The sequence below is a fragment of the Salvia splendens genome, chromosome 2 (genome assembly GCF_004379255.2).
Source record: "Salvia splendens isolate huo1 chromosome 2, SspV2, whole genome shotgun sequence".
NCBI classification, from domain to species: Eukaryota; Viridiplantae; Streptophyta; class Magnoliopsida; order Lamiales; family Lamiaceae; genus Salvia; species Salvia splendens.
In genome coordinates this window covers 24,716,848-24,728,346 of record NC_056033.1, presented here as the reverse complement: position 1 = coordinate 24,728,346, position 11,499 = coordinate 24,716,848, and the positions used below count along the sequence as shown (strand labels likewise).

Below are 11,499 nucleotides of genomic sequence, written 5' to 3'. Positions count from 1 at the left end.
GCACACGCGTTAGTACAATTGTCCGAATTTTACCCATCACCACACCACACCACACAACCTCTCAAAATATAATTTCACATGTTTTCCATATGCATATCAAAGTAAACATGAACACAACGATAAAACAACGACAATTCCATAACTTAAAAAAAGTACGTGTTTCAACAAGGTCATTGTATCCAGTACAACCGAAAGAACTTAAAAGAAAAACTGCTATGTAGTTCGGTTAAAACAAACATCCATAACATCGACATAAAATTAAAAAGTCTCTACTCCTCGGGAGCTCTCTCGACATTCGCCGCATCCTCCTTTCCAACTCCAGTCTCTCTTTCAAGGGATACTTCATCCTCGTCTGGGTCATCCTCTTCTTCCATGGGATCTTCCTCATCTTCAAGAGGATCTTCCTCCTCCTCTTCCTCATCGTTCTCTCTCACGTAGGTGGATACGTCGGCATACTTATCGATAACAAGGACTTATATCGCAGGAGGTGCAGAAGTGCTCATCCCAAGCCTCCTTCTCTTGGGAAAGTTTGGCTGCGGCGTCTCACTCTCGTATCGACCCCCGCTGTAGGGGCTTAGACTTGATGAGGATGGCTCATTCTTAGGTGTAGCATAGGGAGGTGGTCCGTCACGAGCATCAACTAGGGCCTCCAAAAGAACTTTCACTAAACCATGCATATCTCTTTGTACCCTATAGTTGGGGAGCCTATACTAAAGGTACGGCCGCGAGGCATCGTCAGCCCATCTATTCCATGGCGCCGGTAAACCATCAATCAACCTCTTTATGCCCTCGCAATGTGTTATTCCACACCCATGGGCATCCCTCCACAGGGCCAAGTAGTCAGCAACGTACGTCATCAAAGGGGCCCTCTCGTCTCTCTTGAACCCTCGGTACAATTCCACAGCTCGCTTCCCATTCTTGACGTACATGCCTCTTAGCGGTGCGTGAATCATAATCAACATCTACATGAAAGTAAGTTTCCTTAGTAACAAATCGAAAATACAAGGTAGAGAAGGATGCAAGGTTCATAAATACGCGTAGAGAATGCCATACGTGCTACAGTGGGTATACCTGCTGGATACCATGGAAAAAGGGTCGTAACGATTCTTTCTTTTAAAGTTATCATCTAAGGATATATGTTTCGTGCGTTATTTTCGTTCGAGCATTTCGCCCTGGTAAGAATAAACGTAGTAACTTGCAATCTCGTCAATCTCTCGAACTAGAACAAGTCGTGGTTCACAGGATTGCCATTGTCTCGTCGTCTCATCACCCCTTGGAATTTGCTCTTTTCTATGCCTCATTCGTTCCATCGATAACTATATTGCCTTAATAGAAAGCATAGTCCGCGCGTATATGACTAGCCTACATCTAAGGCCTTTAAAGTCTACATCTCGATCATACTCCATTGATCACCACGTCCAACATCAATTGCACAAACATTCCTCATTTCAAAATATTTTACCTTCTCTTTTGTTGAGCGCGGCGAGACGGAATGTTGGGCCTTCAATGAATACTCTTTTAGTCTAGCGAAACGAGTCTAGACTAGATTGAATAAGAGACTCTCGGTCCAGAGCGGAAGGAAAAGTTGCTCTGATACCATTCTGTCATGACCGCACTTCCTAAGGATAGAATGCACGGTGGGTCGCGACTAATGGGGGAATTAAGAAGCGGGGAAGAAAGGGGAAACAATCAAGGGGTACTACATGTAAATCAAAAGATAAACTTTATTACCAAATTATAGTTTGGAATCTCGAAGCAACAGGGTTCGTAGGGAAATAGTCCAACAGATTAAAAGAAAAACATAAGAGTTTTAAAAACTTGGCATAGCGGAAGCATTTGAGAGTTAACTACTACTATGTATGAAGAAATTTGAGAGTTTTAAAAACTTGGCAACCAGAACATTTATTGAATGCGGTCTTTGTCCAAATGCTCAACATCCTCCGTCCTTGTCCAAATGTAGGGAAAACACATGCAGGGGCTGAGTACTTGATGCACTCAGTGAACTCATGCCCAAAATACATTTTATCAATAAAGTTATATCAAGCCATCATTGAGTGAAACTCGGGTTTTACTTTAAAAAAAATACCGAGAAACACTAAAATCATTTCCATTGTAAAACATGGCTGCGCAGCCCATCATCATCATCATCCTCCATCATGTACCATATCTGAACCATCATGTGAAACGAGAATGTGGCCACAAACTCGATCACTGGACCGGCCGACCCAAATGACGGCTCACGATCCCCATCAGTGCACTAGCCTAAGTAGGGCTTAGACCCTAGTTAGACCCGAATTTGTTAACCATCAAAGTCTAGAAGGACATTATCCTAGTAGACAATCAGATAGGCAATTCAAAACAGAAAAAATACGGCATGCCATAACATTTAAACCACCCTTATCTCACCCTATACATATCATTGCAAATAAAAGAGTTTAAGTAATAGAGACAACCTCAAAAGCTTAGTAATTTCCTTAACAAGCTTCTCGATCTGACTTTAACGAGCGTGCGAACAACCTTTTTGAGAAAATTAAAGTACACATAAATCTCAAGAAAGAATACATTTAGAATGCATGCACTCTAATTAAAGTCTTTTATCTCGTTTCTCAGTTTTCGTGCATATTCGATTTTTCGGCGGCCGCCCAAGGCGTCGCGGGCGACGCCGGTCGGCCGCTTTCACCAATACTTCCTCCGTTGGCTCCTCGTATTTTTCTCCACGGTATCGAATTACGAAGCCTCAAAATTATTCAAGCGCATAAGTAAACTATCGCAACTATTTCTCTTCGCAATTATATTTATTTCGTACCTTGAATTATTCCGAGAATTAAATAAATAATTCCCCACGATTAAATTCTCGGCCCAAGGATTTAATTAGAAGGCCCAAGACCTATTTCCCCCACCTTATATCTCCAAATTAATTTATGAGCCCAAAGATTATAATCCAAAAGGAGGCCCCAAATTAAAAGTCAAAGGGAAAGGAGTCTCTCCCTTTTCTCTTCACCATTTCCCCCAAAATTAGATGCCCAAATCAGAACCTTCCCTCCCGTCGTCTTTCCGATTCACTCCACACCGTCCGCCAATCTTCGCCGGCGTGCGACTACTAGTGACATCTTCCCTTCGCATTCGGTTAGTTAAGGTGAGCTGCTGTGACCGAGAGTCGCGACCACCGCGCTGCCTCAAACGCCATCCCGGTTTCAGACCAGCATTGCCGTCGTCTCGCCCAAACGCTGCTGCTGTTCCCCGACTGGGTCAGGGACACCACCGCTGTTCCACACCAAAAACTGCCGCCGCTGTTCGTGAACAGCCTCCGGTGCTCTTCAACGCCTCCGAACGTGTTCGGGCAGCCACCGCTCATCACTGAATCAACCCTGAAATGCCCCGAAAACAACCCGGACAGCCCCGAACGACCATGAAAGATAAGTTCTTTACTTCCAACTTATGTTCTTTTCAAGTTTAAATTTAGTTACAACGGGGTTCAATTTGTGATGTTTGATTAGTTGAGTTCGATTGTTGGAGTTTGATTGTTGATGGACATTAAGAGTGGGAGTGATGTATGATAAACATGATATGAATAACACCGATTAAAAGGAAAGGGATTTATACCTTTGTTGCTATGAATTTGATTGTGAACTTGGTAGAGCCGAAAGGAATGGCTCCTTGAACTTGGCAGGTTTGAATCTGTCAACAATTATTGCTAAAGTTGATTTCAAACAGTAGGAAGAAGTCTCCAAATGAATTGATGAGATGGATTACCTAGTTTGGGATTGAAATGAGAACGAGGCAGCTCTTCGAACTCTTGGTTTCTGGAAATCAAAAACTCTTCTACTCTCCTTCTCTCTCGGCTTTCTCTCTCTCTCACTTTGTTTTTGCTTGGATTGCAGATAGTAACCGTGTTTATCAAGGAGTGAAACCAGGAGAAATAGTTGAGATTAAATCCCATTTAATCAGGTATTTTAAAGGTAATTAGTGGTTGCACTTAAATTGTGATTAAATCCTCATGATTAGGATCCAATTGGGTGTTTTATTTGCAGGTAACGGCTCATGGAGTGGAGTAGAAGCTGAAGCATTACTCTACAGAAATCTCACGCTGGAATGGGAGAAGATTTATGTCAATTTGTAGGAACAACCGTGTAGTATGGAAGAGGGAAGGATTGGGCTCAAAATCTATCTCCCACATTTTATTTATTTGTTGAAGTTCATAGGCCCAAAATGATTTATTTTGTTGTAAATAAATCAAGCCCAAACTTATTTATTTGCCATAGAACTCTTCTATTTTCCATGGCCCACCAACGTTTGAACTCTAATTCATCATTTGAGAAGTCCAAGTGTATTATTATTATATTGCATTCTTGTTCACAAATTGAAGTTCATAAAAACTTTAATTATTTTTTTTGTCGTCCCATTCCCGACAAAGATTAAAACACCCAACGCAAACAATTAATATTTAGTGTTGTGCTAAATATTAATTCTTCAAACGATCCAAAATAGTACTACGTATAGTACTTCCAATAAATTCCACGAAGATCGAAAGTATTCCTCTACACCAAAAATAATTCACACTTCGCAAGTATGAATATTATAACTGTCTCGTAGTAGCTTGGTGTTATTCCAAGTACTACAAAATCCATCACAACCATCTCATTCAATCATGCCAAGTATAGCAACATCAACGTCATTACTTCAACGAGACTTTCAACCACGTCTCCTAGGAAACTCCATTATTTAAAAAAAAAGACGTCTCATTTCACACCAAGCACATAAAAACTATACTCCATTACAAAGAAAAACAACGAGAAGCATAGCATGACGACAAAAATTCATTTTAACTAATTCACGACATAAATAACTAGTACTTAAAAAGTACGGGTGTAACAAAAAAAAATAAAAATAAAACTCGACCTAGGGACTCTTATTCACATTAAACACAAGCTGTACTACTCCCTCCCCCTCCCACTTCACTCAAGCTTGTCCCCAAGATATCCTAGTGAATGAGGGAAACAGGGAAGTAATAACAAATTACAACAAAACACAAAACACATAACAAAAACAAACTTCTCACACTTAGACCGAGCAACGGGCTAAGTGGTAGAAATTACAATAGAACAAAACCCAAAACATGCCCAAAAGCAACACAAACTTCTCACATTTAGACCGAGCAACGGGCTAATTGGGAGAAGACACATAAAACGCAGACAACTAGATACATCAAAAGGCATGCTGGAAAAAACTAAACAAAGCATAAACATAAAACAGCAAACACATAAACATCTAAAAACTGAAAGAAAATAAAGAAAAACTGAAAGTAAAGTTACTTGGTCAAGGGGGGTCTCAATTTGGGGTTTGGCCCCCGCGGGAGCCAAACTGGGGTTGAACGTAGGGTCGGGTCACTTTCGCTTTCTTCCTGGCCGATGATTCCGGCTTCTCCTCCTTCTTCTCACTTGGTTTCGATATTGGCTTCTTCACTGACACGAGCTTAGATGCAGACGGGGCTAACAGGGGTTTGGAAACTGGCGGGGGCTGCTGGAGAGAAGAACTTCCCTGCCCTGGCGGCTTGGACACACTGCTGGGTCCAGCGGGCAATTTCTTCTGGGACTCGGGAAACTTCTCCTTCAGCCACTTTGTCATCATCATCATCAATGTCTCGGCCTCTGCCATACGATCATTCTAAGCGGATGACCTCCCCGCCAGCTCAATAATACTGTCCCTGAGGACCTTTAACTCGTCCCTGACATCACCAAGCTCCTTCCGCATCAACCCCATTTCCTTTCTAACTTCACCCAATTCCATCTGTATCGTGCCCATCTCCTTTCTCATCTCGTTATACTCTGCATTGGCCACCGCTTCAACACTGTCCTATTTCGGCTTCACTAGGGGTTCCGCTCTGCCTACCTCATAAAAGCAAACATCTTTCCCATGCATGTACAATAAACCCTTGTTGAAGAAGTAATCAACATTGAATAATTCGGGGGGGCCACACATCAATATCTCCGGCACTGATTTGGCAATCTTCATGATTGTATTTCGCTGAAGGTAAGCTCCGAGAAGGTGACATGTATACATGTGGCGGGAGGGATTTGCAGCCATCTGGTGACACGCCTGGGCCAACCAATAGCCCAAGTGCACCTTCACGCCCTTGGCCATGCACCATGTGAAATAAAGGTCTGCCGTGGTCAAGGCAGAATTGGCAGTCCCCATCAAGTTGTAGCTAATGAACGTCTGAGCAAACGCAGGATTCGGTTTTCAATATGAAAGGCTTTCAAGTAGCTAGTCTTGAACTGTCCCACTTTCGGATGTGTGATAAACTCCCAAGCAGACTGCGGTTTGAATCCCATAGTGTACTTCGATGGTCCCACCACGCACTCATTCCAAATACTGTCGTCGTCTTCTGCGCGGGTAAACAGACCCAACCAGAGGGACTGAAGTGTGTGAGGCAAATAGCAAAAGTGCTCGTGCGTGCTTCTGGTGTTATGCTAGGTCGAGATGCCAAGTCCTATGAATCCACTAGATCACTTGGTCTAGGAACTCAAGAGAACACGGAATGCTTTGTCGTTGGGCACACTAAACTCCCATTCAAAGATCCCTCAACCCGAATACTATGGATTAGTATAGAGAAGCAGGGGTCGATCCCACGAAGATGGACACGTAAGAAAGCATTTAGAAACTTTGGACAAGGGCGGCTACTGCTACGCAAACTAGGTTGAGGTTTAACTACGACTAGACCTAGGCAAGAAATGTAAACACTAGACCTAGGAAACTGTAAACATGTTGAGATCAAACATCATCAAGACTACGGGATATTAAATTCCCTTCCTAGACCGTGTAAACGGCTACCTAATAGAACCAGACAGGAAGCATATAACAGTGGGGACCATAATTCCAGAATTAGCAAGTACGGCAGAAAGGCTGCAAATAACAAACTGAAACTCTAACTAACAACAACATGCATTTTTTTAAATGAATCAAAAACGCAGATGAAGAAAACAGAGCGCGTACCATGATTCGAACAGAATATAAAAGTTGGGTCGTCGAAAACTTACAACAAACCGGAAATAACACAGATCTACATATACTAGACGGAATGAAATGAAAACACGAAGGATAGGCATAAATTTAAACCAACTCTACTCAGATTCACGTCGGATGCTTAATCCACTCCGGATCCAAACGATCTGAACCAAACAACAACCTCAATCAACTCCATATCTTCTGATCTAACAGATATACTCAGATCAACACCGAATTCAAACGATTCTAATCAAATCAGCTACAACACCGAATTTAAACCTCCGATTCAACCACCAACAAACTCTGATCAACCCGATCCAGCCATTACTCTGCACAGATTCAGTGAGCAATTGCGAAACGCATCCAACACAAGTAAACTAACTCAAACTCCAGAAAATCACAGGAGTGAAATCAGAAATCAACATCAATGACATAACAAAAAATTAAACTTGCATTAAACACAAAAATATTCGATAAAAACAGAGAGTCGAGCTCCGAACAGCGAAGCTCGGTGAAATCCACAAAATACGAGAAATAAACTGGAAATTGTTTCTTCGCCCTCGACAGGACGGTGTTACACCCAAATGGAACTAAAGTAAACAGGAAGCGAACCCAGCCGTGACCCGAATTTCCCAAAGAGAACCCAAGTGTGTAAGAAAAAAGTGAGCTCCTAGCTACAATCCGTAACCAGGCCTCCACCGAGAAGGTCCTTCTAGAATGCATGCTTCCTTCCTTATATAGGCGCAGACATAATCTTCTAGAAGCCTTCGTAGAAATCTCCATTCTACCCTTCAGCTCCGAGATTTCCTCTGTCTTGCAATTTTCCTCCACAATGCTCACTTCTTCGCCAGTTTCCTCGGACATGTGATTGTCCTCTTCTTTTCCTGGACCTGGCAAAATTCTTCTACCCACCTAGCTTAAAACGTGTGTTAGACCCAGTAAATCTATGAATTTATCCACTAGACCTATGCATGAAATTAGCCTTATCGGGGACCATTCTCGGATACTCATTTCAGCTCCTCTGTAAACAATCGGAAAGTGATAGAGTCTGCATCCAGGAAAGTGGAGAAAAACTCCCGAGCCAACGCAGTTGGCACCTCCGCGTCACTATGCTTTAAAAGCCAATCAAACCTGATTGCACCGATGTACTGACGAAACTCCTCATCGGAGTCTATCTCCCGTAACTCTTCCCGATCATATCATTTCTCGGATTTCGCTAGCTTGCCAGAACCACACCGTTCCTTGTACATTGCCGCTCTCTTAGGATCCTCAAACTTTCCCATAGCTTCCAACAATCCCTTCGTCAACCAGACTTCTGCTGGTTCAAAATTCAACACCTCCTCTGGTTCATCCATCTCTTCCTCTTCGGACTCGCTATCCGATGGAGGAGCAGCTCATTCCTTGGCGAAGGGAACTTTAGTAGAGGCAGGGAGTGGAGCTTCCTCAGATCTGCCCGCCGCAGTCTTCTTAGCTTTCTTGGTCCGGGATGTGGCAGCGTTCTTGCCCTTTCTTTTTCGTTCTGCTGCCAGGCGGCGCTCCTCCGCATCATCTTCCTCCTCGCTAGACCTAGGGGTTTCTTCCTGCAACTCTCCCTCTATTCCCAGGGCTAGGCTTCCCTCTTCCGCGGGTAAGGATGGATCCTCGATCTCGTCCCGCAAACTTCATCGGGCCCTACGCCTGGCCTCTCTTTTATCCACCAGTGAGTCTGCACCCTCCGGATTCTTGTCCAGATCTATCACTAAATTCAGCCCACTCTCATTGGGCTCTGAAACATCATCAGTAATGGGGGCCTCTCCCCCCTCAGACAAACTAGGGGTCCTCCCCTCAAAGTAAACAGGGGTTTCCCCCTCCGCAACCAACTGATCAATAACAAGGGCTCTACTGCACACAAACTTTTCAGGGGTTTCCCCCTCAACAACTTTCTCAGAAACAGGGGTTTCCCCCTCCGAAACACCTTCAGTAACAGCAAGGGTTTCCCCCTCAATCACACCGTCAACAGAAACAGGGGTTTCCCCCTCACCAGTATGTGCTAACCTTTGGTCACCAACCGCCAATTGCTCCAACCCCGCAGCCAGATCCGCCTCTCTTCCCTATTCTTCGCCTACTGCGGCATCTTTCTCTGATGCACTGGTGGACGGTTAGGCTCCTGCATGTACAATAACGGGCTGGGCCGTCGAATCTTTCGGAATCGACGGTGGTGGTGCGGCGGTTGTGGTGGATGCTGACGCGGTAGGTTTTGTTTTCTCCATCATCGTCGTGAACAGGGTGAAGGCCTTCATCGCTTCATCTGTACTGCCTAATTTTTGTACCAGATCTGACATGAATGCTACCGCATCGGAGTCGGCAGATGTGGTGGGTTTCCCTGCTTTCGATTTGTTCTCCATGACCTGAATCTTTTCAAGAACTTGGAAGAAAATCATCCGATTAGGGTTAGACAACTACGGAAATTGCGAGAGAAAATATTTGGGGTTTTTAGAGTGAGAGGGAATTTGGTTTTAAGAAAATAAAATAAAAGGAGGGAGATAGGTATTTTAGATAGGGATGGGAACGGTTGCAGGCGGTTGCAGGCGTGATGTAAGCAACCGTATGTCTTCCCATAGAGTGAGAATTTGAAATTCAAAACTTAACCACTTCCCTCCCAAACTAAAATCTCTCTGCCCCATGTAAAGGCTACTCTCCACAACACACACTTAGATAAAAAGCAATAAAAATGAAACGCCAGACTCCCAGGTCAAGGATTCAAACTGTGACAAAACAATTTCCCTAAGGAGCCTGGTGTTTCGAAAATATTTTTGGAAGATTAGAATTTTTTTTCTTTGTTTGACATTTTTTTCGTTTATAAAAGCAATTAAACTATTTACACATTCAATTGAGTGCTCTTCGAGATCCCCTGGTTCAGTGTATAGGTTGAAAATTCCATTTACCTGACCCAGGAATTCGTCGAAAGCACTTACTCATCAGACCGATTAGGCGATAACAGAGAGTGCGCGTAGTGGCACTTCCTCTACTACGCACAACTCAGAATTATCCCTAAAAACCTCTACCTGATGACCATTAACAAGGAAAGGAGTAGAGTTTAAGGCACTGCCCTGGATTTCCACAGCTCTGTTTGCTCGAAGGCCATCAATAGTGTATGGCCCGATCCACTTGGACTTCAGCTTCCCAGGCATCAGCTTGAGCCTAGACTGAAAAAGGAGCACTTTCTGCCCTACTTGGAGTTCCTTGACCCGGAGATTTTTGTCATGCCAGAGCTTCGTCTTCTCTTTGTACCACATTGCGGACTCATATGACTCAGCCTTAACTCCTCCAGCTCTTGCAGTTGCAATTTCCTCTCTTCCTCACAAGATTGGGGTCTCATATTAATCTTCTTGACCGCCCAGTATGCTCTGTGATCCACTCCTACGGGCAGATGACACATCTTGCCAAACACCAACCTGTAGGGTGACATTCCAATAGGCGTTTTGTATGATGTCCGGTAGGCCCACAATGCATCACCAAGCCTCTTACTCCAATCCTTCCTTAACGGATTCACTGTCTTTACCAATATGGCCTTGATCTCCCTGTTTGAGATCTCTGCTTGTCCATTAGACTGAGGATGATACAGAGTTGAAAGCCTGTGGTGGACCCCGTATTTCCTCATCAGAGCTTTTATGGTTCGGTTAAGGAAATGCATCCCTTCGTCAGATATAATAGCTCGGGGCACACCGTACCTGTTGAAAATGTTATCTCTACGAAACTTATCCACCTCTTTGGCTTCACAACACGTGGTAGCCTTGGCTTCTATCCATTTTGAAACATAATCTACAGCCACAAGGATGTATGTATTTCCATACGAAGATGGAAATGGACCCATGAAGTACATTCCCCAGACGTCGAAAATTTTGCAAATGATTACTGGGACTTGCGGCATCTCATCTCTCCTTGAAATTCCTCCAGTTTGCTGGCATCTCTCACAGTTTTGGCAGAATTCAAAAGAGTCCTTGTGTAATGTAGGCCAATAAAATCCACTGTCCAGGACTTTTCACGCAGTCTTCCTTGGTCCAAAATGACCTTCACATGCCAATGCATGGCAATGATTAAGCACGTCCCTCTGTTCCCATTCAGGGATACATCTCCTGATCACCTGGTCAGCTTCCATCCTCCATAAATAAGGATCGTCCTAGAAATAATACTTCGCCTCGCTTTTAAGCTTCATCTTCTGGGCCCGGAAAATTTCTTGTGAACTGGGCACCTCTCCTGTGACCAAGTAATTTGCCAGGTCTGCGAACCATGGTTCAGCATTCAGCTGACACTTCCCTTTCTCAGCATCTCCTGGACCCGTTATTGCCATTATTTCCTCCCAGCTGATAGGTCTAGGAGATTCTTCCATGTAGTATAAATGTTCTTCTGGAAACGAGTCTGGTATAGCTTCTTCCGTCTCTCCCTGGAAAATCCGACTCAAATGGTCAGCCACTTTGTTCTGTCCTATTTTTGTCTCTGACTGTCCAATCAAAT

The 11,499-nt window shown here is 43.8% G+C and overlaps 1 long non-coding RNA gene across 2 annotated transcripts; it reads left to right on the top strand.

The window, feature by feature from the left end:
• The first annotated feature begins 2,959 nt into the window (after positions 1 to 2,959).
• On the top strand, positions 2,960 to 4,346 carry LOC121763118. Of its 2 annotated transcripts, none has more exons than XR_006042366.1 (2): positions 2,960 to 3,948; positions 4,032 to 4,346. It is a non-coding gene; the product is annotated as an uncharacterized LOC121763118 (long non-coding RNA). The 2 variants fall into 2 exon arrangements; XR_006042372.1 differs by having other exon boundaries at positions 2,960 to 3,959.
• The last annotated feature ends 7,153 nt before the right edge of the window (positions 4,347 to 11,499 follow it).